The 27,742-nt window shown below is 41.5% G+C and overlaps 1 protein-coding gene and 1 pseudogene across 2 annotated transcripts in view; both read right to left on the bottom strand.

The window, feature by feature from the left end:
* Nucleotides 1–27,742, bottom strand: part of TMEM132D (transmembrane protein 132D) — a gene marked incomplete at both ends in the record, with an annotated part of 633,090 nt that overhangs the window by 143,235 nt on the left and 462,113 nt on the right. The gene's annotated exons all lie outside the window — the stretch shown is intronic.
* Nucleotides 25,460–25,775, bottom strand: LOC309814523 (cytochrome c oxidase subunit 6A1, mitochondrial-like; annotated as a pseudogene). The gene has a single exon. The product of its transcript is annotated as a cytochrome c oxidase subunit 6A1, mitochondrial-like (transcript).

The raw sequence follows: 27,742 nt of genomic DNA, 5'->3' as shown, positions 1-27,742 counted from the left end.
TTTGATAGAAAAAAGTTCATTTGATTAGCGATCTACTCAGATTATCACAAAAATTTCAACATTAAATTTGTCAAGGGAAAAAAAAAGAGGTAGCTTCAACCGTTGTACACTTTTGAATGCTTGTAAAAAATTTTTTTATCAACTACTCATCAATGCTATCAAGAATTTGAAAGGTTCATTAAAAAAAAGATTTGATGCGGCCATTTCAAGAATATTTAAAAGTTATGCTCAGGCATGCCAGGTAAAGTTTCTCATTAAGAAATTTAAAAGGTTGTATTTGGAATTTATAAACAAATTTAGTATCTAACGTTTTTCTTAATTGTTTGTATTGTGTTTTTCCTATCATAATCGTATCCTTATAAGAAATATACCACTTTTTCAGGGACCCCCGTAGATGCTCTAAAGACGCTCTCAATCCCCCCAGGGCTGCTCAAGTGTATACGGACGATAAAGCTTCGTACATGCTGATACCAAGAAAGATTTCATAGGGGTAAGAACACCCCTCTCCTCATATCATCTTTGAAAACTCCCATCTCTCTGTAGAGACAAATGTCCAGGCCTTAGTTGAGTATCAGCTTTCTGGTCGACCCTCTGCCTTTTGCAACGAGTGAATCCAAGCTAGGGGGAGAGATCAGAGAACTCAGGAACAAGGTGGTGCCAACAATAGGTCCTCCTCAAGACAGACCTGGTCCTAGGCTAGCTTGAGTCTTATTTTTTTTAACTTTATTGAGGTATAGTTGATTTACAATGTTGTGTTAGTGTCAGGTGTACAGCAAAGTGATTCAGTTATACATGTATACATATTCATCCTTTTTAAGATCCTTTTCTCATATAGGTTACCACAGAATATTGAGTAGAGTTCCCTGTGCTATACAGTAGGTCCTTGTTGGTTATCTATCTTATATATAACAGTGTGTGTGTGTTCATCCCAAGCTCCTGATTTATTTTTCCCCCCAAGTTTCCCCTTTGGTAACCATAAGTGTGTTTTCTATGACTGTAAGTCTGTTTCTGTTTTGTAAATAAACTCATTTGTATCCTTTTTTAAAAAATTAGATTCCACATATGAGTGAAATCATATGATATTTGTCTTTCTCTGTCTGACTTGAATGTAAGTTGGTAAACCACTATGGAGAACAGTATGGAGGTTCCTTAAAAAACTAAAAATAGAACTACCATATGACCCAGCAACCCCACTCCTGGGCATATACCCTGAGAAAACCATAAGTAGAAAAAAATACATGCACCCCTATGTTCACAGCAGCACTATTCACAATAGCCAAGACATGGAAGCAACCTAAATGTCCATCGACAGATGAATGGATAAAGAAGATGTGGTACATATATATAATGGAATACTACTTAGCCATAAAAAAGAATGAAATAAGGCCATTTGCAGCAACAGGGATGGACTAGAGATTGTCACACCGAGTGACATAAATCAGCTTGAGTCTTAACTGCTCTCTCCTTTACATACCACCCCCAACCCCTGCAAGCCCTCAAGTGCAATGCAAGCTTTCACAGCACATTTCCTTGAGGTCTCTATGAGTTCAGCACAGCAGCAAACTTCATATCACAGTGGTGGACATCAAATGAACGATGAACTCAGAGTTGGGGAAGGGGAATTCAGGGACTGTCATTCCTGGGAATGACTCAAGGACAGCAACCACACACACATGGCCCCGAATGCTCCTGGGTGATGCTGTGTTACTGCCGGGTGACTAGAGAAGGTCAATGAAATACCTGGGGAGGAATTCTTCAAAGAAGAGAAGGGATTAGTACAGAAGGGAGCAATAATGATTTCATTCCAGACCAAACACTCTAAGACTCCATCTTAACCCCAGTCTTTCATCTGGGTCCCAGACACTCTTGACTTTGAGACAAGAGGGCAACATTGTCAACTTTCTAGGGTCAAGTGACCATTTAACTGCATTTGGATTCCTCCTTAGGAAACAGGAGAACTAGCACTGTTTGAAAAAGTCACCTGTGGCACGAAGAGCTTCTGTGGACTTTGGGTCTGGGAGGAATAAAGAGAATTTGGCTTTAGAAAGAATCAGGCTTTCCTTCCTTCAAAGATATCTACTATGTAGTCTTAATAGCCAACCCTGGATGGTCCAGAGGGTAAAAGAAATGCAGAGAAATGAGCAGAAGACAGGATAAGCATCATGGGCATTAACAACTTGCTCAATTTGGGACAATATTTATTTAGAAATCATTTTGCTGTTGTTGCTATTTAGATCAGAGGTCTCCCACAAATGCCTAGATGGGGCCAAAAACGGAGGGGACTGGGTGGGTCCTGAGGTCAACTGGGAAATGCAGTGTCTGAATTGGACAAGCTCAGCTGGCTGTGACCAAGCAGGGGTTCTCACCTGCGGTTCTTAGTTTTACAAGAGAACTCAGACATCCAGAATTGACATAAAATTTGCCAATGTTACACGTAGCAGTGAAATTTAGTTTTGTTTTCTCTTAGAAAAAAGCTCTGTGAGTAATCAAAATGCCCTTCGATAGGTGAATGGATAAACAAGCTGTGGTTATTGTTTGTAGATTTTTTTGATGAGGTGTGAGGTGATACCTCACTGTAGTTTTGATTTGCATTTCTCTAATAATTAGTGATGTTGAGCATCTTTTCATGTGCTTTTTGGCCATCTGTATATCTTCTTTGGAGAAATGTCTATTTAGATCTTCCACCCATTTTTTGATTGGGTTGTGGTTAATAATTAAGTATTATTTAGGGCTAAAAATAAATGAGCTATCAAGCCATGAAGAGACAAGGAGGAACCTTAAATGCACATTCCTAAGTGAAAGAAGCCATCTGAAAAGGCTGCCTACTGCCCAATTCCAACTTACAACATGGAAAAGGCAAAACTGTGGAGACAATAGAAAGATCAGTGTTTGCCAGGGGTAGGGTGGGGGGATGAATAGGGAGTACAGAGGATGCTGAGGGAAGTGGAAATACTCCATATGAGACCATTATAATGGATACATTTCATTACACATTTGTCCAAATCCATAGAATGTACAACATACAAATGAACCCTCACGTAAATTAAGGACTTCCGGTGATAATGGATGTCAGCATAGGTTCATCACTTCTAACACATGTACCACTTTGGTGGAGAATGTTGACAAGGGGGTCTTGCCTATGTGGGAGCAGGGGGTGAAAGGGAAATCTCTGTACCTTCCCCTCAATTTTGCTGTGAACCTAGTACTGTTCTAAAAATATAAAGTCATAAAAAAAGGTCCTGAGTAGCCCAAGCCCAGCATATCTGACTCATGGGACACCAGATTGCAACTTTTGATTCAAAAGGAGAAGTTACTATCATCTAATTAGTGTGTAAGAAAGACACTTAGGGAAATAGGATTTTCTCTCACAGATTAATGGTCAGTACCTAAAACTCGGTGAAGCCAGTAGCACATTAAGTAAGTAACTCTAATGGACCTTGGCAAAATAATAAATGTTATGGCAAAGGATTCTTTTTTCCACTTCCTTTGCTTCTTAAAGAAATTTTAGGAATGAGGACTTTGTACTCATTTAGGAGAGAACTGCCCGAGAGTTCCAGCAATTTGCAAAACATCGTTGCTAAAACTGCAAACCTGGAGTAGAAATGGTAACCACACTTCATGCTGTTTGAAAAAAACAGTTTGAGAATTCCCTAATGGCTACAATCTTTAATATTTGATTTCTTTTTTTTTTTTTTGGTAGAAAAGCCCAAAACCTAGGAAATCTTTTAGCAAGAGATTAAATAATGAATTAGAGCCAATACTTTAAGGGTGTTAAGTCAATGGGAATCCCACTATCTCTAAAGGTGGAGCTTTTGGTCTCATGAGTGAAAACTGAGAAATCGTGCAAAAAATTTTCTGTCCACCCTTCCCCACGGCTCTGTCACACGACTTAGAAAATCGATAGCAGTACAAGTATCCTATATGATGATCTCATTTTTTTTTTTTAAGGACCTGCGTCCATTCCCTTCTAAATGACAGGACTTCATAAAGGACAGAGTCAGATAATTCCATTGTATCTTAAGTCGAGTATGTTAATGTAGCCTGAATTAATTTTCTTGGTGTTAAAGTGCAAACTGGGCTAATAAAAGTGACAAACTGACTTTTCTAGAGAATAATGTGCGGCTTATGAGGAATGGCAGCATAAATGAAAATTAGCCTCAAGACAATGTTAATTATCCTCTATCCATTAGAAGGAAGGGAATTGAATTACTCATTTTATAGCAAAGAAAACCCTTCTGGCTTCCTGAAGGGAAAATATAGTATTTAATGTTCTAATTAAGGCTAAGAATGTAGCTGTATAGAGAGAAGAGGAAGTGAAACACACATAGTATATTCGGGATACAAACTGTGAGTGCCATCTTGTTGAGTTCTTTTAACACCCTCATCATCCCTCTAATTTGTAAGAAGGTAAGTCATAAAAGGCATTCAAGACAGGTGCCATAATGGCAGTCATTTCTATGACACACACACTGACCCTGGGAACACACCAAGTCGGTGTATTACTGCTGATATAATTTAAACCAATATAATTGTGTTTACAGTGGAGTCATAATACAGTGTTTGTTTTTTCCAAAACAAATAACAAAAAATGAATATCAAATGATTGATTTTTTACAACCAACAGACATTTCCTTAGGTCTTTTACCAAGTCCAACTCCCTACTCCGTTGTGGATCTTCAGAAGCCGGCTGAGATGGGCTCATGCTAAGGCTGCTGGTGGATATGCACGGACTTCCCAGTGGTGTGAGCCTGAATTCTGTGGATGCAGAGGCATTTGTTTTGCAAAATTTCGAATACTGTGGCTAATCTAGATTGTCAACTCACTGAGAATGGAGAGAAACTCCTTGATGCCCAGTGGCAGAGTGTAGTGCTTAGATGTATCCAATTATCTTGTATGTCTAGATAAATGGAACCATTAAACCCCTATCCCAACTCTGAATCTGCTCTGGTGGTTGTATGCTAACAGCTCACAGCTCAGGAATCCCTGAGAACTGCCTTTGGCCTATGGGACCTGCCTCCCCTGGTATTATCTGGAAGGTTCTGCTCTTCTGGAAAACCAACCCAAACCACTGCCCCAGTCGGACTGATTGGGAAGACAAAAGACCGTCTTCTTGGCTTGAAGGGGGCTCATCTCATTGATGCATTCACACCCTAGAGCTCTCCATGGGGTCAGGCTGAGGATGGGCTTCCCTGAACCTTTGCCTAGCTTCTCACTCAGCTATCTGGTTCCCTTCCTTCTCTCCTTATAGGTTTCTCCTGAGAACGTTCCCTCAATTAATCACTTAGATGAGAAACTTCATCCCACTCTTAGAAAACCCAACCTAAGACAGAGTCATAGCCGTGATATCCCTAACCCAGAAATAAGAGTGAAGAAAAAGCTAAGGGTTCCTGAGAGGGCAGCTGTAACCTGACTCCATCCTGGGCTGAATTCCAGAAGGAATAACAGCACCTTCAGGTAAGGTTGGGAATATGAGGGCAGAGGGAACAGAACCCTCCCCCCAACTCCATCCCAGAGCATAAACTGGGAGCTGACAAGGGGTAGCCCCTGAAGACAGCAGCTGAAGTATAAAAAGAATCTGCATGAACAGACGCACAGACTCAGAAAACAAAGTTATGGTCACCAAAGGGGAAAGGCGGGGGGTGGGGGGAGGGAGGGATAAATTAGGAGTTTGGGATTGACATATACGCAGTACTATATATAAAAGAGATCACCAACAGGGACCTACTGTACAGCACAGGGAACTCTACTCAATATTCTGTAATAACCTAAATGGGAAAAGAATTTGAAAAAAAAAAAAGCTACACGTAGATATATAACTGAATCACTTTGCTGTACGCCTGAAACTAACAGAACATTGTTAATTAACTATGCTCCAATACGAAATAGAAATTAAAAAAAATAATGTGCATGAAAATAAGGGTTGAGACAAACATGGACCTTGCTACATCTCCCAGTGGCACAGGTAGTAGAAAGGGCACAGTCGTGGCTCGGAAAGCTGGCGTGTCTGCAGAGGCCAGTGGTCCCGATGAAGACCCGTATCATCTGGGTTGACCCACAACCCCAGGTGGAAAGAGGGACTGACCCGGAAGTTCAGGGACCTTCTCTTGAACCCAGGGCATGATGCGGCAATAGGAAAGTCCATGGAATTTGTACCAGGTCCTGGAGAAAGTGTGAGTTCAGACTTTGGATCACCTGAGATAGAGGTGGAATGCAGGAGAAAATGAAACTCAAGTTGAGAATTAGAAAATTACATACATTTACGTTTCTTGCATGGCTAAGTTACTGAGATAATGGTTGTACTCACTAGGCTTCAGAAGCATTTCAGGTCCTGATAATCTGTTGGATGCTATGGCCCCAAAGCACATGCTATGAAAGGTAAAGTATCTAAATTGAAGCACAGGGCTGGTGGTGCTTTTCTCACTTGTGAGGCCAGATGAAGGCACCTTGGTCAGTCTTGTGGGTATAATATTAGCGTTTCTGGGAACCTGTATCTGAATGTGTGAGTTTCCTGGGCACAAGAAGAGAAAAAATCTTTGATTCCCAGGTCTGCTCAGAGGCTCTATTTACACTGAGTAACAAAGGGGACTTGTCAGGCAGGCGCTGACAGCCATAGATCTGTCATTCCTTTATTCCGTCACTCAGGCATTCATGAATCACACAACTATTTACTGAGCATCCACTATAAATTAGGCATTCTTCTTGGCTTTGGGTATTTAGCAGTGATGGCAGCAGAAAAGGACTCATTCTGATAGGATTACATTCTAGAGGAGAAGAAAGGCAATCCATAAATAAATTATCAATATAATTTTAGACAGTGATAAGCGCTCCAAAAATGATAATCTCTGTTTCCTACATGTCAGACCTTCTCATGAATGCTTCACAGGATTCACTCACTTAAGATGCATGGAATTGTTGTCCTAATTTGATAGAAGCAGAAACAGAGCAACAGGGGGTTGAGAGATACGCTCAAGGTCAGGGCTAGGAAGTGGTGGAACATAGTTTGCAGCCTAGATAGTTCAGTTTCGGTGTCCATATGACTGTGGTTGGCTGTCACCAGCCTGGCATTCTACTGCGGCCAAGTTATAGACCCGCCTCACTGCATTGCTACACTGTTGCACACTCAGCAGGACAGGACAGCCTGGCAGAGGGGACTAAATGTTGGGGTCAGACCAGGAGGGCTTCTTCAGATAAGATGCTTGGGAACAGCCTCTCCAAGGAGATGACCTGCAATCTGCAATCTAAACAATGGAAAGGAAGCTTTTAGATATCAGCTAGATGTCCTCTAGGTGACATCTAGAGGAAAAGTATTCCAGGCAGAGGAAATATCAAGTACAAAACCCTAATGTGGGAATGAGCTTGGCACCTTAGCAGGATGCAAAAAGAAAGCTTCACACCAATTGGTCCCTACATAGGGGAAATTCTCAGCAAGGGACCCCATCCGCCTACAAACTATAGGAATCCCTTACTCTTACCATCTCGGACATGATGGGGGTTTATGTGGTTCGTATGTTTGACCCAAATCATGTACCCCATGCACTTTAAAATTTTCTTGGTGTGCATTAGAAATCCTTCCAAATTATCCATGCTATCTATTTTTTCTCTCACCTCTGAAATGGGATTATTATGCTTGCATACATATTAAAATACCTTCGACTAGTTTTTTTCTAGAGTACTGGATGATTGTCAAAATATCTATTTGAAAATGGAATTGCTCTCCATTCCACAGGATGGACAGATAAGGCAAGTGGCCACAGAGGGTTAACTGGCTGGGCTTCGTACTCCAAGACTCTTAGGCCACTTAACGAGATAAGCATAGTAGTTCCTCTATGATGGACACCAACTTTTCCAGACAATTTCTGTTCCTCATTCAATGCAACCATGCTTCGGCGGGTAGTGAGTCTCCAAGGAGGAGCTAATTCACCCCCCTCTCCCGTCCACCTTGAATATGAACTTGCCCTGGGATGATTCGACCAACAGAACGTGCTGAAATGACATTTGAGGCCATCAGCAGATGGGCAGCTTCTGCTTCCTTATTCTTGAAACACAACCCTAAATGCTCCCACTCAGAACCCAGCCATGAAGCTGTGAGAAGCCCCCATTGGGGGAGGGGTCACGAAGGAGAACCAAGGCTCTCCAACCCAGCCGTGACCCAGCTCACAGCTGACGGCCACTTCTGGGCATTCAAGTGAGGCTGTGAGACCATCTGGGACATTTCAGTCCAATCCAACACCCACATGACCAAAGTCCCCACCTACATCCCTTGGAGCAGAAAACTGCCCAGTTTGTCCCATAACCACGAGAGATCATAAAACAGCTGTTGTTTTAAGGCATTCAGCCACAGACAGCTAAAACAATCCCTTAATGTCAAATAGTGTGCCTGAACAGATTGAAGGCTGAGGGTTCTTTGAGCTTGGAAGCCATGGCTCCCGTCATGCTGACATTCAGGACAGAAGGGAATGCGACACAGAATTTGACCCTGCGATTCCACTGCTGTGTGGACACCCCAAAAGAACTGAAAACAGGCAAACAAAAAAATATATGCACCTGTTCATGGCAGCATAATTCACAACAGCCAGAAGGTGGGAAACTCCCCAAAAGTCCATCAACCGATGAATGGATTAGCAAGATAGGGTCCATCCCTACAAAGGAATCTGATTCAGCCATAAAAAAGGGATAAAGTGCTGACACGTGCTACAAAATGGATGGACCTCAAAAACATTATACCAAGTGAAGGGAGTCGGACATGGAAGGTCACATGCTGTATGATTCCATTTATATGAAATGACCAGAACAGACAAATCCATAGAAACAGCAGCATGCAGCTTGGTGGTTGCCAGGGGCAGGGCGAAGGGAGTGGGAGGAACTATTTCACGGGTACGGGGTTTCCCTTTGGGATGCAGAAACGTTCTGGAACTCGATAGAAGGGGTGGCTGCATAACTTTGTGACCGCAACCGGATTGTTCACTTAAAGGGTTAATTTTATGTTATTTGAATGTCACCTCAACAAATTATATTCAAAAGCAATTACATTACCTTCATGCCACTAAGACAGTATCCTTAAGTGGTGACGCTGTCCTTTGTACAGGAGGGACCTGTTTAAATCTCAGATCGGGACCATAATGCAAGAACAGGTCAACAGTAACCAGATAAAAGGTACCATTCTGATTCCAAGAACTGGGACACCATCCCCAGGTCACTACTATTGATCGATGACATAACTAGAGAAAAATATGTCATCGTAAAAGGGAAATGATTGAAATTTATTTTCACCTTTATCTTCTCAAGTAAGTTCCTATTTTGATACTTTTCTATTTAAATCAAGTTGCCTAAAATATAGATGTGAAAAGGACCTACTTTCTCCTTCCATCGTTATAAAAAATATAATTTCAGTCCACCTCACTCTTCTCTTCCTACACCAGCAATATTCTTCCTTCTGCTTCTGCAGTTTATCTATCAGAAGCTGCTTGTCAGAGAGACTGCTAATCTAGATTTTTCTTTAGCCATAGTTTGTGGTAGAAATGATGTAACTTTACTAACCACATCTCACAGTTTCATAGTCTATTTATTCAGATCGATGCTTTTTAAAAACATGTTATGGAAGTGTCTGATTTTCTTCTTGCTAACAAGAGAGGTTTTGTTTTTTTTTTTAAATGAACAGTTTATAGAAGGCTGTGGCCACCAACCCCTGAGTCCAATTATGGAGAGAAGGTTTCTCTAGTTTTGGGTTCACTAGGGAAAAAAATCAAACTAAAAATAAGGTAGCTAGAATCAGAGTTTCAGACATACCAGCTTGCTACCATCCACTTTAGATCGTTATACAGGGAAACCAGCTGATGACAGACGCAGAAAGAGTGCAGAACCCAAAATATATGTGGACCATGGTGTTTCACTCGTGGTGGCAACTAAAATTCAGACGACATCACCATGGCCATATTTGAAGCTGTCCTGATCTTCTTATAGATCAGCTAAGATATATTTTAGTTACAAGGAACATGGATAATCTGCTGGGAATGTGACCAAGGAGACAGGCTTGAAGGAGTACATCGTGGGGTTATTTTTAAGAGTGAAACGTTGGAAAAACAGGACATGGGTAAATGAACCACCGAGGGCTCAGCACACTGAGTGCTACTGTAGTGGCAACGACGCCTTGTGCTCATCACATTGCACCCTCTTCTAGGTACTGGAAACGTAAGAGTTCTCTGTCTCCCTGATTCTTAGGCTGGGAGCATGTGATGGAGAGCTGGCAGTCGGGAATGAGAGCCGGGGACGATGCATTGTGTCTGTTCAAAAGCAGTGAAGAGCAAGTGTATGCCCCTAGGACCCAGATCTTGGAGCCTAAATAACATCTCCAATAAAAGGAATCAGGGATCCTTGGAGAAATGGCAGATTCCAGTCTGTGACATGAAAAGTACAAGGTGAGCCTGGGAACTCTTATGATGGTGGGAACTTTAAAAAGGGCTCCAAAAAAGGATGGTGACATCCCCAAAAGACACAGGACCAACTGGAAGCGTTTTGAATGGACACATCTGGGATCATGTGAGCCAGAAACTAAATCATGAGAGTGACGGATTATCTTCCACAGAATAAAACAAATATCCATGGGTCCATAGCTGATATAAACACCTAACGGAATATATAAATGAACTGCAATTAATAAATATAGAAGCAATGATGGAAATAGAAAATCAGCAGGGGCAAACACCACAGTGATGATTGTTTCAGAGTAGAATCATCCAAAGATGCTACAATTTGTGGGCAAAGTGTGACAATGAATAGGATATTTACATAGTCTCAAAGTATCTCTACAGTTATTTAATACATAGGGGAAAACAGAAACATCACAGTTGATAAATCAGGCAGATGCTCTCCTAACCAAACACCCCAAGCTAACCTCACCTGTAACAGGATATAATGATATCATCCACCTGCCAATACAACACACCAAGAAAGGCACAGCATAATTTCCATGGTATTCAAGCCAGAAAAGGACATCCTGAATTTAGTCACAAGGAAACATTAACCAGACCCCAACTGAGGCACATTTTACAAAATAATTGGCCGATATTCATTAAAAATGGCAAGGTCATGAAAAACTAAGACAGTATAAAGAATTACCACAGAGTAAAAGTGTGTAGCCCTGGACTAGCTCAGTCATGCCAGAAAAGGGCGTTAATGGGTGGAATTCAAATAGGTCTGTATTTAGTCACAGAGTTCCATATCAATGTTTATTTCCTGGTTTTGATCATTGCACTGTGGTTATATAACACGTTAACATTTAGGGAAGTTCAGTAAAAGGACCATGGGAACTCTTTCCATTATTTTTGCAACATATTTTTAAGCCTAAACCTATTTCAAAATGAAAAGGGAGCAAATACAGTCCATGTGTTTCCTTCACCCCTCTCTCTCCTTTCCATGGTATTCTTGGAAACCATGCATTGAGGTGGGAGCATCACGAAATGGAAAAAGCCTGGATCCCTGAGTCACCAGATGAAAAAGCTCCTTGCCAACCTGACGGTAACTCTACATGAGTGAGAAATACATTTCTGTTGTGCTAGGACCCTGAGATTTCAAGGGACGTTTGTTACTCTATTATAACCTACATTATTCTGGTTAACAAAACTATGTGATAGTTAACGAGAATAGCTGGTTCTATGTGTAGAGACGTGGGCTGATCTCTAGAAATATTGCTGATTAAAGAAAAAGGAAGTTGCAGGACAATAGTTTCAGAATGACACCTTTTATGTTGAAATAAAATTCAAAAATTCAATATAGGTTTCACCTGTGCAAGAATGTGTACGTGTATGAGATGTGGATGAATGTGTAGGAAATATGTATATTTTACATGTGCATGAATGTGTATATAAAAGCCTAGGAAAAGGTCAAGAAGGATACACAATTGAAACACTGGTCACTCCTGATGAGGGGAGAAGGCATCAGAGTGTATATAGGATGGGAATTTTATCTGCATATTTAAAATATGATAATATATTCAGAAATCATTCTTGTAATTAAAATTGAGAATAAAAGCAGGCCGTCTGTTAACTTGTTGACCTCAATGAAGTGATTTGTAAACCCATGGCAAAGATGTATTTTCATAACAGATATCATTAGTCTGGTAGGGCCAGACTCTCTATTTACTGTATAATGAAGTTGCATTTCCCCAGAGGATAAAGTCTCAGAGTCAGAGCAAAAGGTAGAAACAGCATAAAGTTCATTCCTCTTAAAATTTTCCTTTAACTGTCCATAAAGTACACTGTAGACGGTTTCATGTATCCAACGCAATACAGTGATTTTCATGGACTTAAATGTTAAAGAATCATTAGGCTAAAGAGAGAAGCCAGACAAAATTCTAGTTGCAGATGTTTGGGCTAACTCCCTGCAATGTTAAGTATACAATCTCTAACAGTCAATGGCTGGAAAAACATCCCTGCATGATTTCTTCTATTTTATTTTAATACTTTGTGTCTCTAGTATAAGGCATGCTAATAGATGTGTCCATTGTTGGAGAATTAAGTAAAATAATGAAGTTTCATCTTCCTGGGGTTCATTTCCAAAGATAGTTCATAAGTTAAAGTAATTACAGCCCAACTTCACTTTGCGAGGCTTTCTTTTTTCTTTCTTTCTTTTTTTTAATTGGAGTATAGTTGATTTACAATGTTGTGTTAGTTTCAGGTGTACAGCAAAGTGAATCAGTTATACATATACATATCTCTACACTTTTTAAGATTCTTTTCCCATACAGGGCATTACAGAGTATTGAGCAGAGTTCCCCGTGCTTATACAGTAGGTCCTTATTAGTTATCCATTTTATATATAGTAGTGTGTATATGTCAATCTCAATCTTCCAACTTATCCCTCCCCCACCTCTTAGCCCCTGGTAAGCACAAGGCTTTCTTAATGGGGACCACATCTTGTCTGTAGTCTTTGCATTTGGCTCTTCCTTACAAAGATCTGGAATGATTACAATTCTCTTGCTTTCTTCTTGTGCATCCAGACGTTTTGTCTTAATCTGAGCTACTGAACTGCGACTCAGTCCCCCATCTCTCTCCCCCTACCCGCACCTGGATGGACCAACTTTTGAGACACTTATTCAATACTTTTACAACAGCACGTAGGCAATAGAGGAAGATGCTCAGTAAAAATTGGGGGCACAGGCTATGAAGTTGGAATTTGAGGTCTCTTCAGGGTTAGTTTTTTTTTTTTTTTTTGTGGTACGTGGGCCTCTCACTGTTGTGGCCCCTCCCGCTGCGGAGCGCAGGCTCCGGACGCACAGGCCCAGCGGCCACGGCTCACGGGCCCAGCCGCTCCGCGCAACGTGGGATCCTCCCAGACCGGGGCACGAACCCGCGTCCCCTGCATCGGCAGGCGGATTCTCAACCACTGCGCCACCAGGGAAGCCCAGGGTTAGTTTTGACTTGACTATTAAGATAGCCCATGGACCTCAGGGTTCCCTCCAGCCACTCCACGGCTCCCAGGTTCCCTCTGGGGTCCTGTATCACTGGGAGAGGGAGGATGGTGAGGGAGAGAAGATCGTTGGGAGAAGGGCTCAGGAATGATTATAAGGTCATTGCAGAGCAATGATTTCTGGCCTGAGCAGAGGCTGGGAAGCTGGGGAAAGTCAAAGTAAGCATCACTTCCAAGGGAGAAGGCAAAAAGGTTTGCTGCAGGGAATCAGAAAGACAAAGTGAATGCATTTGAAGAAGCCCACGTGAGAAAACCAGGAGGTTAGGGGAGATAGGGGAGAAAGCACTTTAATGTGAGTCCACAGCGCAGCCTGTGGTGGGGAGGAAGTACTGCAGGCTGAGATGATTAGAGCATGCCTGTCACATATGATGGGGCTTATAATCAAAAGAATATACATATATCAATGGAACAGGATAGAAAGCCCTGAGATAAGCCCACACACATATGGTCACCCTATATTTGATAAAGAAGAAAGAATATACAATGGAGAAAAGATAAGTCTCTTCAATAAATGGTTCTGGGAAAACTGGACAGCTACATGTAAAAGGATGAAATTAGAACACTCCCTAACACCATGCACAAAAATAAACTCAAAATGGATTAAAGACCTAAATGTAAGGCCAGACACTATAAAGCTCTGAGAAGAAAACATAGGAAGAACACTCTATGACATAAATCACAGCAAGATCTTTTTTGACCCACCTCCTAGAGAAATGGAAATAAAAACAAAAATAAACAAATGGGACCTAATGAAACTCAAAAGCTTTTGCACAGCAAAGGAAACCATAAATAAGACTAAAAGACAACCCTCAGAATGGGAGAAAATATTTTCAAATGAAGCAACTGACAAAGGATTAATCTCTAAAATTTACAAGCAGCTCATGCAGCTCAATATCAAAAAAACAACCCAATCCAAAAATGGGCAGAAGACCTAAATACATTTCTCCAAAGAAGATACTGCAGATTGCCAAGAAACACATGAAAAGATGCTCAACATCACTAATTATTAGAGAAACGCAAATCAAAACTACAATGAGCTATCACCTCACACCAGTCAGAATGGCCATCATCAAAAAATCTACAGGGCTTCCCTGGTGGCGCAGTGGTTGAGAGTCTGCCTGCCGATGCAGGGGACACGGGTTCGTGCCCCGGTCCGGGAAGATCCCAGATGCTGCAGAGTGGCTGGGTCCGTGAGCCATGGCCGCTGAGCCTGCGCGTCCAGAGCCTGTGCTCTGCAACGGGAGAGGCCACAACAGTGAGAGGCCCACATATCAAAAAAAAAAAAAAAACTACAAACAATAAATGCTGGAGAAGGTGTGGAGAAAAGGGAATCCTCCTGCACTGTTGGTGGGAATGAAATTGATAGAGCCACTATGGAGAACAGTATGGAGGTTCCTTAAAAAACTGAAAATAGAACTACCATATGACCCAGTAATCCCACTACTGGGCATATACCCTGAGAAAACCATAATTCAAAAAGAGTCATGGACCACAATGTTTATTGCAGCTCTATTTACAATAGCCAGGACATGGAAGCAACCTAAGTGTCCATCGACAGATGAATGGATAAAGAAGATGTGGCACATATATACAATGTAATATTACTCAGCCATAAAGAGAAACAAAATTGAGTTATTTGTAGTGAGGTGGATGGACCTAGAGTCTGTCATACAGAGTGAAGTAAGTCAGAAAGAGAAAAACAAATACTGTAGGCTTACACATATATATGGATTCTAAAAAAAAAAAAAAAGGCTCTGAAGAACCTAGCGGCAGGACAGGAATAAAGACGCAGACATAGAGAATGGACTTGAGGACACGGGGAGGGGGAAGGGTAAGCTAGGATGAAGTGAGAGAGTGGCATGGACATATATACACTACCAAATGTAAAATAGGTAGCTAGTGGGAAGCAGCCGCATAGCACAGGGAGATCAGCTTCGTGCTCTGTGACCACTTAGATGGGTGGGATACGGAGTGTGGGAGGGACACACAGGAGGGAGGGGGTATGGGGATATATGTATAGGCATAGCTGATTCTCTCTGTTAAACAGCAGCAACTAACACACCATTGTAAAGCAATTATACTCCAGTAAAGATGTTTTAAAAAAGTACATATATATGTATAACTGAGTCACAACATTGTAAATCAATTATGTGTCAATAAAATTTAAAAGAGAGATGGAAGAACATTACTAAAGGACAGACTTATGTCAACTGGTGCTATTCATATTCTTTGTGTGATTCATTGAACAAATCCATTCTCATCAGTAAGAAAAGATATTGGTCCCTGTAAAGATACTTCCTCTCCCATTTCCCAAGCATAGCTCTGATGTGGTCAGTAGAGCAGTAACAGAAGAAATCTGTCAACTTCCTCCCCATTAGCCTGCCTGAGCGTAGCAAATACTAACACTTGAGCAGCCAAAGATCCTCATAAAAAAGAGGGATCCACTCACATATGTCTCTTATTGCCAGTCAGATCACACCCACGAGAGCAAATGAGGTTGATCCATCCTTTAAAAAGAATCCTTTAACTAGAGAAGGGCAGGGTTAATTACCAAAGGAAACAGACTAGCACACTTCAACCTATCCTCGGGCATCTCAATTCCAGCCTCAGATTTATAAACTTTACTTCTGGTTCCTTATATCCTGACACCAATTTTCCTTGGTATAGAAGGACATGGATCAATGCAAGTAGAACCACCCAGAAAGTCCAGTTGGTATTCCTGAAGATTATAAAGACATTATGTTTAGTAATATTTGATGATGAATAATACAGACATACACATGATCAATTATGCCATTGTGTGGGACAAGATGTGTGAATAAAAAGTAGAGAAGAAAGCAAAAGGAGAGAAGAATCTTTTCCTGGCTTTTAATTTCCAAAAGTCTACACTGGAATAGAAAAAAAAAATACAGCCAATGTCAAGATTTGAGGGAATACTCAGTAAGAGTAAGGGTCGTTTAACTTCCTGAATTTGCTTCCTCAAGCTAAAAATAGGGGAAGATAGTCAGTGAAGAAGTGGGGTTGGCGGGTTTCACATAGAGTCTTTGACTTCACGCTAAGGAGAGATGGGATCTGAGAACAGAGAATCTATTCCATTACTTGCTCCCTGTGGCAAGTTCCCAGGGATGTGGAGAGTCTCCAGAGAGAGGAATTGCCTGAGATCTCACTAGGCTGCCAGAGCATCTTGGACATGTACCATGCCCTGGGTTGTAGAGAAGCACACAGTTCTTGTGTGCCCAGGAGTGGCTTGGAAGTAGCCAAGAGAGCTTCTGGACCTGAAAAGATGTTTTACTATATAGATGAGGGTAAAACGCTTTTCCCAGTGGCTTGTGTGCACGGGAATTTTCATGGACCAAAGTGTAAAAGCCAGATGGGAGAGCTGGCATCTCAGAAGATGCTCACATGAACAAATTATACGTACTCAGATGTCCCCATCTCCATACGCTTTGGAAATACATTCTGGGACTTCCCAGGATGTAAACAATTCAAGAAGGAAAGGGGAGGTGGGGCTTCACAGCGACTGAGATTAGGTTTCTAACAACTAGCTTAGCAGAACTTGGAAACTTGAAACAAATCAAGTTATTGAAAAGTAATAAAAATATTTATCTTGCATCTTGAAGTTTATGGCTCAGGACACTATTCCCATGGATGGATCATGAACATTTATGTAATCAGAATAGTGAGTGATACGGACCAAAGTTCAATGTTTCTTCCATGATTCAGAACACACTTCAAGATTTTCGGTGTCTCACATGCAAATTATGGGTACAGGGAAAATCACTGGCTGGCAGATCTTTACGTCTGTTTCCTAATCTGCAAAACAAGGTCATTGGCTTAAATATTTTATAAAGTGAAACAATGCCATGAAGCTTATCATAAAATCATAAAGCTTGTCATAAAATTGCTTGCCCTGTGTTAGTGATTTGGGGCTCAAACAAGGAAGGCATCACAGGGAGGCATCTCACCATGGTGTGTGAAGTTGTTTAGCAGAGCCTCCTGCTCAGGACAGAGCCTCTCAGCAGGGCCAGAGCCTTTCTCACTCACCCTGTCCAGACAGCCAACCTTCTGTCTCACAGTGGGAGCTTGGTGGACAGGTGACACTAGCAAGGGCTGCAGGAGGGGCTCTGGGAGGGTTAAGTATTTCTTACATAGAGTTTCAGCTTGTCTTCCTGTTTTCAGTACCACCTCACAATGATTTCCAAGATAACTGGAACCTCCAAGTCCTGAGCTTTTTTATTCTCTCTCTCCCACACACACACTGCCTCTCTCTCTCTTAATCAATATATCCCCCAGACCTCTCTGCAGGTGGTTAGCTACCTCTGGTCTGCTAATTCAGTGACCACCTGAGAGTCTTCTTTCCACAATTTCAATATTTTGTGGAAATCTCTTATATGACTGTTTACTTTTTTTTTCAGGTTATGGGTGTTTTGAAAAAAAGATTCTTCACTGTTGCGATGGTTAATTTTATGCATCAGCTTGACTGGGCTATGGGGTGCCCAGAGCCTTGGTTAAAACATTATCCTAGGTGTTTTTGTAAGGATGTATTTGAACGAGATTAACATTTAAAGCAGATTGCTCTCCATAATGTGGTGGGCCTCGTCCAATCAGTTGAAGGCCCAAATAGAACAAAAAGAACGGCCCTTGCCAAGCAAGAGAGAATTCTCCTATACACTGCCTTTGGACTTCACTGCAACAGTGGCTCTTCCTGGCTCCATAGAAGATGGCCTTTGGACTCACAATGGAACATTAGCTGTTTGTGTCCTCAGTCTGCTAGTCTACTCTGCAGACTTCGGACTTGCCAGACTCCATAACTGTTCTTTATAATAAATCTCTTCATATATATATATATATATATATATATATATATATATATATATATATGTATATATAATATATATATATGTATGTGTGTGTATATATATATATATAATTCTGTATATATACATATATAATGTATACATACATTAAATATACATATATAATGCATATATTATATATGTATACATATACACATATATAATGTATATATGTGTGTGTATATATATACATATATATGTAAAAGTAAAAAGTATATATAGGCAGACCTCATTTCATCGTGCTTTGCTTTATTGTGCTTTGCAGATACTGTGTTTTTTTTGCAAATTGAAGGTTTGTGGCAACCTTGTATCAAGCAAGTCCGTCGATGCCCTTTTTTCCAACAACATTTGCTCACTTTGTGTCTCTGGGTCTCATTTTGGTCATTCTCTCAATATTTCAAACTTTTTCAGTATTATTATATTTGTTACAGTGATCCGTGGTCAGGGATCTTTGATGTTACAACTATGACTTGCTGAAGGCCCAGATGATGGTTAGTATTTTTAATAATAAAGTATTTTTGAATTAAGGTATGTATAGTGTTATTTTAGACATAATGCTATTGCACACTTAATAGACCACAGTATGGTGCAAACATGACTTTTATATGCACCGGGAAACCAAAAAATCCATGTGACTCACTTTATTGTGATATTTGCCTATTTGCAGTGGTCTGGAACCAAATCCACAGTATCTCTGAGGTCTGCCTGTATATATACTATTGGTTCTGTTTCTCTGGATCACCCTAATACAATCATAAATATAAGTAAACAATCCACCACAGAAATCTAGATTTGGCAACAATAAAGCCTTTTGATTGTGTTGTATGTATGGGGAGAATTTGAAGGCATTATCCCATTTAAACCTCCCAGTGGTGTTGCAGAGAGATGCTTGGATTGAATAACAACTGGATTGTCAAAAGGAAAATGGCAGTACAGGTATTTTTTAATATGAAAAGTGTTTTCAGCTTTATTGAAGCATAATTGACAAATGAAATTATAATATATTTAAAGTGCAGAAGATGATTATTTAACCTATGTATAATTGTGAAATGATTATCACAATCAAGCTAAATAACACATCTATCACCTCACCATTACCTTCTTTTTGAAAGAACACTTTACATCTACTCTCTTAGTAAATTTCAAGTAAAAAATACAGAATTATTAACTATAGTCACCATGCTGTATACTAGATCCCCAGAACTTATTCATCTTATAACTAGAAGAGTGCACCCTTGGGCCAACATCTCCCCATTTCCCCCACCGCCAGATGCTGGTAACCACCATTCTACTCTCTGTTTCTATGAATTCAACTTTTCTTTATTTAGATTCCACATATAAATGATACCAGAGAGTGCTTGTGTTTCTCTGTCCAGCTTATTTCACAGTCTCATGTCTTGGAAGGAATGTAAGTTGGTGCAGCCATTATGGAAAACAGAATGGAGGTCCCCCCCTCTCCCCCACAATTTAAAATAGACCTACTATTGTTATCCAGTGATCCCATTTCTGGATATATATCCAAAGGAAATGAAATCAGTATCTGGAAGAGAGATCTGCACCCGTGCGTTGCAATGACTGCAAACTTATTCACAATAGCCAAGATATGGAAACAACCTAAATGTCCATTGATGGATTAAAAAAATGTGTTATATGTATACAATGGAATATTATTCAGCCATAAAAAAGTAGAGAATCCTGACACTGGTGACAACAGATATTTTAATCTAACTACACTACACCAGAGTTACTTCTCTAATCACCTCTAAATCACCTTTATGTTCTGTTCTAGAAGCAACAAGATATTCTTTGGGCAGGATGAAAGAATCTCCTGAGTTATGTACTTTACCTTCATGCTTTTCACAGCCATGCAGCATGATCAGTGGACAAGTGTTAGAAGCTTCCAAACCATGCTCTTGTTTCTATGGCTGAGTACTAAGTAAATCTGGATAAAACCTGTAATTCTGTTTTACTGTAGTCTATCTTCCTCCCCATAGTTCCATAATGTCTAAGGCATCTAAGAAAGAAAAGGCACCCACTTCTTCCAAATAAATCATAAATAGTCATTCAACCTGTGTTGTACAGAGAGCAGAGCCTGAGGCAGAGGTTATGTGCTATGAATGCACGAGGGGCGTGTCAGCCTTGGGGCAGGAGTGCCTGAAAAAAGGAGAGGGTCGGGGAAGGAAGGAAACTGATGAACACACGTGAAGAAGCTGGCCAGTGTTTGATATCAAGCATGAGAAATTGCCCAAATTTGCCAGACTCTCTTCTGGGAGACCATACTAATGGATGCTTCTCAGATTCGTCCACCTGGGGAGGGATTTATCCACTAGTTTCCATCTTTTGTTGGTCAAAGGTGTGCCCTGCAGGATGCTAATTCCTCTTTGCTTCTGGGTAGCATGTGTGTACTTGTCCAGAAAATCTTGCACATTTCAGAGTGAACAAGAGAGCCCTAGGGTGGGACAGCACAGGCCTAAGATCACGCACTGTTTTTTTGTGTGCCAAAGCAAATTCCCTGGTGTCATTAGGGAGTTTAGTGCTACAGCAGCTGAAAAAAACAGCCCAATGTCCTTGAACCAGGTAGACCTGGCCTTCAGAGAAGGTCCGAAATGGCACAAAGATGTGTAACTGATACAAATTCTTTAGTCCAGCTCTCTTACACTGCCCTCCAAAGGCCATGCTGGATGATTCTGGCCTGGCTAAATTTCACAGTGGGTATAGGGCAAGTATCCTGATGACAGTGTTTAAGCTCCTGGATCAAGCCATACCTGAAATCTATGTGCAGACTGTTTCTTACAGAAGTCAACCAATATCTCTCTTCTGTTTCACCTAGTTGAATTGGGTTTACAGTCACTTGCAACAAAGGGTTTTAATAATTTCACATTAGACTGATGTTTCTCAAAAGCACCTTTTGGTCCAAAATGATATAAAGAATCATTTACAGAAAGCCAGGGCAGCTCAGAAAATGTTTTATGTGTGACAACTCATGACAATCTCCACCATCCCACCTCTCATCAAACTGGACATTTTTAATGAACAACTGACATTTTTTAAAAACTCTTGGAACCTGCAGACACTGTTAATAATCAGATATCATTTTCACATCTTCATTCACACTAAATTTAATTCACTGCTGAGACAAAAGGGAAGGGTACCCAACATCTTTCTCAGATGTCCTTCAGGATGTTCTCATAGTGGTGCTAAAGAAGGGGAAGCTATCATTTCTATGAACCTTTTGTTCTGTAAAGTTAAACCAGTTTCTTCAATGAACCATGCCGGCCTGACTGCTTCCCAGTCGCGCCTCATCATTTTCACAGGCAAGTGTCAAACCTCAAGCCATTTCCTTGTGCTTTCAAAATCTGAAATTAGTCAAACACAAAGATAACTTGAGTGCTTTAAAAGTTGACAAAAAAAGGTGCAAAAATGAAGAAAAAAATAAAACCTCACACTTTTTTTTTTTTTTTTTTTTTTTTGCGAGTCTCTACACATTTGGAGTTTGGGCACAAAAAAGCTTCATAGAATAATGACTGTTTTAATGGGCCTTTCAAAATGTACAGGGAAGCCAACTAATCTTAGAGGCGATGGTGAATACCTGAGCAGCTACTTAATAAAGATGCAGGAGTGTGTGGTGTGAATGCAATACTCCCATTGGCCAATCAATGCTCAGAGAAGCTCTTAACCCACAGAGCAAAAGGCACCTTGCCAGATAGTTATCCTGTAAAAGGAGAGAATTCTGAGAGTCATAAAAACGGGAATGTCATTGACCCGTTCAAGTAAAAAGACATTCGACGTTGTTTGGTAGCCAGGGCTAGGGATGGAAGCACAGGGCTACAGATAACCACTGGGCACCCGCCCAGCTTAAGAGCTCACACACATACAAGTACCTGTTAAGGACCTTGTATTAGTTTCCTGTTGCTGCTGTTAACACATGACCACAAGCCTGGTGGCTCAGAACAATGAAAATGGATTCTCTTTCACTTCTGCAGGTCAGAAGTATAAAAGCAAGGTGTCCACAGGGCATGTTCCTTCTGGAAGCTTCAGGGGAGAATCTGTCCCACTGCCTTTCCAAATATCCAGAGGTTGGGACTCCCCTGGTGGTCCAGTGGTTAAGAATCTGCCTTCCAATACAGGGGACGTGGGTTCGATCCCTGGTTGGGGAACTAAGATCCCACATGCCGCAGGGCAATTAAGCCCGTGCACCACAACTACTGAGCCCACGCACTCTGGAGCCCATGAGCCACAACTAGAGAAAAACAAAAGCCCTGGTGCCACAACTAGAGAGAAGCCCGCATGCTGCAACAAAAGATCCCACGTGCTGCAACTAAGACACAACGCAGCCAAAAATAAATTAATTAAAAAAACATATACATATCCATACATATCCAGAGGCTGCCAGCATTCCATGGTCTGTGGCCCCTTCCAACATCACTCCAATCTGTTGCTTCCCTCCAGCTTCCTCTGAAAAACCCTCATGTGCGTGTCCTACTGTAGCCAATTCTCTGCTTCTCTCCTTTATCAGGACTTTCGTAATCACATCCATATGGATGATGAAGGCAACCTCCTCATGTCACACCCTTAACCACATCTGCAAAGCCCGTTTTGCCATGTAAGTTAACATTCCCAGGTTCCAGAATTAAGGATGTGGACATTTTGGGGGCCATTATTTATCCCACACTGTCTTGAAAGTGGATGATTGAAATCAAAGCACAAACTCTCATTCTAGAAAGGACTGTCCCATTGGAGCAAGCCCTGGGTTTGGCTGTGTCCTTTATTCAAGCTTCTTGTTAATGCTTTATTTTTTTCCAGAGTCTGGTTTCTCAGGTCCCTGTATTATAAATATCTGGATCCTCTTCTGGGTGTTTGTATGGGGCACAGAGCTTGGGGCCGGGGTGAGGGCTCACGGCATTGTCCCACTCTCCTTCTCTATCTCTTAACATTTATTCAGTAAATGTTGAGCAAAGACCTTTTGGGAGATGTTTAAAGAAAAGAGACTCATATAGGAGACTGAAGTGTTCATGGTAATTTATCTCATCATCAAACTTGCTTCCAAAGCATAGACATTCTTCTTACTTTTCAGATTGGGAACCAAAGCACTTCTGTTGTATTAGGCACTGTTCTAGGACTTTTATGTATTATTTAATTACATCTACCCTCCTCCCCAAGCTGAGTGGGTGGGTATCATTGCCTCATTTAACAAATGAGGAAACTGAGGTTTAGGGAGATTAAATGAAATACCCAACACCAAGAGCAAATAAGTGGCAGATACAGAATTCACTCTCAGCCTTGTCTAATTTCCGGGCTCTGCCTTTTAAGCACCATATTCTATTCTCTCAAATGATGATGTCTCCGGAAGGGAACAGAATATTTTAAGCAGGTGCATTGTTTTTTGTTGTTGTTTGTTTGTTTAATTTTTATTTTATACTGGAGTATATTAGATTAACAATGCTGTGTTAGTTTTGGGTGTACAGCAAAGTGATTCAGTTATACATATACGTGTACCAATTCTTTTTCAAATTCTTTTCCCATTTAGGTTGTTACAGAATATTGAGCAGCGTTCCCTGTGCTGTACAGGAGGTCCTTGTTGGTTGTGTGTTTTAAACATAGCAGTGTGTATATGTCAATCCCAAACTCCCAGTCTATCCCTCCCCCCGACCCTTCCCCTCTGGTAACCATAAGTTCGCTTTTCTTGTCTTTTTTCTTTTCTCTTTTCTTTTCTTATCATCTACTTACAGCATTTATCTTAAGGACATACACTGTAGCTACTGTGAATCCTAGCAGATTCCCAGGCTCCAAAGACTTTGCTTATGAAGAGTCAGAACAGGGCTTATCCATATTCATAAGGCTTGTCTGCCACACTTCCTACGGCTGGGCTGGTGCCTCTGAAGGGCTCCGCCTCAGTTAGCCAGCGGTGTACCACACGGAGCATTTATTCTCAGCATCCCTGATCCACGGATCAGCTGGTGATGCTCTGCTTCAGGCTGCGGGTCAGCTGGGCTCAGAAGGTCCACAGAACTTGGCTCCAGGCTCCACATGGGGTTCAGGTCTGCTCCACATGTCTCTCATTCTTCTGGGGCCGCCTGACTACAGGGCATGTTTTTCTCATAACGATGCCAGAAGCACAAGAGGGCAAACCCGGCCACGTAAGCACATTTCCAGCACCTGTTCCACTCACATCCGCCAACATCGCCTTGGCCAAAGCAAGTTGCATGGCTAAGTTCAAAGTTAATGGGAAAGGAAGTGAACTCCACCCACCAGCAGGCAGGGACGCAGCTATAAAATACTGGACGGAGGGCTGGGGTCCCAGTGTAATCTACCACAGCCTGTTCATATCTGGTTTGTTTTCCCTCACTGATGGTGATTCCCTCACTCCTGCATCTGCTTTGATGGAGGAAGAACCAAAAAGTAAAACCCAATGTATTCTACTCCACTTACAAGTTCTTACTCTTAATTCCATCCCCATATATTGAATCCATCCCCATATATTGAATCCACCCCCAAGCTCCAAGCATCAATGTTTCCACCCGATTCTTCATCTGCACTGTCTCGCTGCAGCCCACCTCCAACGTCACTGGATGCTCAGAGCCTCGAAGCAGTGCCCTTGACTCAATACATCCCCTCTGGTTTTCACACACTGGCTGGGGTGATCCTCTAAAGTGTAAACTCCCTACCTTTCAACTCTGCACTTACAATAAAATTCAAATTCCAGATCATGCCCTAAAAGACCCCATCTTCTCCAAGGTCCTGCCAACCTCTCTCATGTCATCTTGTAACAGTCCCCCACTCTGACCTCGTGTCCCAAGCATACCTGGGTCTTTTTTTTTTCAGCTCATGAGTAAGTTATTTATTTAAGCCATCTGCTGCCATAAGCAAAGGGATGGACGATCAGTATAATGGTCATCAAGTATAATGGTCATTAAGTATAATGGTCATCACTGGATACAAGAAGGTGAGCTTAAGGTCCCCTTAAGCAAAGAGACGGAAGATCAATATAATGGTCATCAAGTATAATGGTCATCAAGTATAAAGGTCATCACCGGGCACAAGAAGGTGAGCTTAAGGTCCCCTAACTTTTTTGGTCCATGTGTGCAGAGTAATGGCCCAAACTAGTGCTGTGGTCTCCACTGTAGTGGTCCAAGTTCTCTTTATTCATCTTCATAGCCAGTTGGACGCAGATTCACATGAGGGTTATGGACAAGGGTATGGCTACCATCTTCCCAGGGAAAAGGCCTTGGACCTGATGCGGAGATGGGGGTAGTCAACTGCCTCTGGTCTGTCCTCCTCTCCATGGTGCGACTTCAGGAAGACATCCAGCATGGGGAGTGCCACGAGGCAGGTGAGGGCCTTCCACACGCGAGCTGAGCCCTGCTCGCTGCGGGCACCACTCGACATAGGCCGACTCAGCTGCAGCCAGGAACGACCTAGCGGCCCAGAAACCCGGGATCCAGCTGCTGCCACCATTTTCAACCGGGATCACCGCCTACCTGGGTCTCCTCATTTGTTGTTAGAACTTGCTGTTCTCTTTGTCTGGTGCCCTGGGACCCTGGATCTTCACACTGCTAGCCCTTCTTGATATCCAGGTCTCTTAAAGGCTAGCTATGCTCATAAAGAAGCCCGCACCTTCCCACACGCACCACGAACTAAACTGTTCTAAACTGTTCGGATTTTGGCATCACTTGGGCAGTGCCAGTTTCTTCCTTAGAAAGGAATTTAACTGACAGCAGAGACCTTATCAGCCCAATTCAGCATTGTACCCCAAATAGGAAGCACAGTGCGAGCTTATATTCACAGCTTGCTAAATATTGCATTGAATTCAAAAATGATCAAAGGCATCTGAACAAGAAACTCACATGTGCTCCAGAAAGTTGGAGAAAGCATGGCTTCATAGAGATTACCAGAAACGAAAGCACTATTGCTCTAAGTCTGAGCTGTTCATCAATGTCAGCTGACGCCTACACACATCACTTCTATTTGGGAAGTGGAAGCTTGACTTGAGTTTCACGGAGTCCAAGTGTCACTGTCTTCCTGAGGCTTGGCCAAGGGCCCCCAAAGAGTAGGACATTGAGTTCTGTGCTAGTTACCAAGTCAAGGTAAAGGAATTGGGAAGGAATATATGTCTGAGGACAGAGAGTTATGTGATGTACTGCAAAGCTGATGAAAGATAACATGATAGGAGTGTGAGCTTTGGAGCTACACTGTCTGAGTTAGAATTTGGTCAGTTTCTTAGCCTCTCTTAATCTCAGTCTCACCATCATTAAAATGAGGACAATAATAGCACCCATCTCCTAGGTTATCATGAAGATTAAATGGGTTAGTTCATGCAAAGCCCTTGTGAGCACCGCTTGGTACATAGTGAGCAATCCATCTGGCTTGGCTATTATTAGTATAAATAAATATTAATTTGGATCAAATTGTAGATACAAGCAGAGAGAGAGAGGGGAAAAATCATAATTAGAGCTGTTAAATAACACTTGTTATAATTTTCTGTGGTGCCTTCTCAAAATAAGGTCTTCTGTAAATGCCACTTCAAATCTCAGAATTCAGCAACTCACCCACGAGCCAGCTGTCAGGGAATGGGTTTAACTCGTAGAAGTGGTTCTGTTCAGCCATTTCTTTTTCTCTGACAATGTTGTCTCAGGGTTACCCAGTAGAAAAGTTACACTGCTTATTATAACCACAGTACAAACAAAGCCTGGGATTTATATAACACCTTGGATAGCAAAAGCTAAAAAGCACATCTAAGTGATGCAGTCCTGTCTCTTTTCACAAAATCCACACAAAATCAAGAGTTTGATAATACTGTCCCCTGAGCAAATAAAGAGAATAAAAAGAAATCAAAGAACTTCTTCAGGGAGACCCAGTAGAGAAGTTCCATAGCTGAAAAGAGGTCTGAAAACCAATGCTAGCATACCAAGCCTTCGGTAATTTACCCGCCTTTACATTTTCAATTTGTTTACTTATGTTTCATCTCTTTCCAAAAAAGGAATTGGAAATATATTTAATAGGTCAAGTAAGAGATCCCAAACTGCATTCCATGGAACAATTACAGATGGTGGTCATTGTGACTTGGGAAAAATTCATTGGCAAAAGGATTCCATGGTGAAGAAAATCTTAATTCCTCTCATGCAGAAAAGGATCGTTATTTACAGTTCTGGGTGGTCTTACTGTGGAGAATCCTGCTAACTTTGGTTAGCCCAGCATTTTACATCCCTGGCAAAGCATTTTTTAAAATACAAAATCAATACTACTCAGGGCACCAGTGTTCCATGGATCATCTGTTTGGGACATGCTGACTTGAGGAAATCATGGTGCAGAGAAAAATGAGGGTGATAATGAGAAATCCAGGGTCAGGGGAGTGCGTATCAGTCCAGACCACCACAGTCTTTGCGTCCAGTTGCTACAGGCGGGATGCAAACGTGGCCATCAGC

Source organism: Mesoplodon mirus, assembly GCF_964341445.2.
Source record: "Mesoplodon mirus genome assembly, chromosome: 13".
In the NCBI taxonomy this organism is placed as follows: Eukaryota; Metazoa; Chordata; class Mammalia; order Artiodactyla; family Ziphiidae; genus Mesoplodon; species Mesoplodon mirus.
This window is presented reverse-complemented; position numbering and strand designations above follow the sequence as displayed.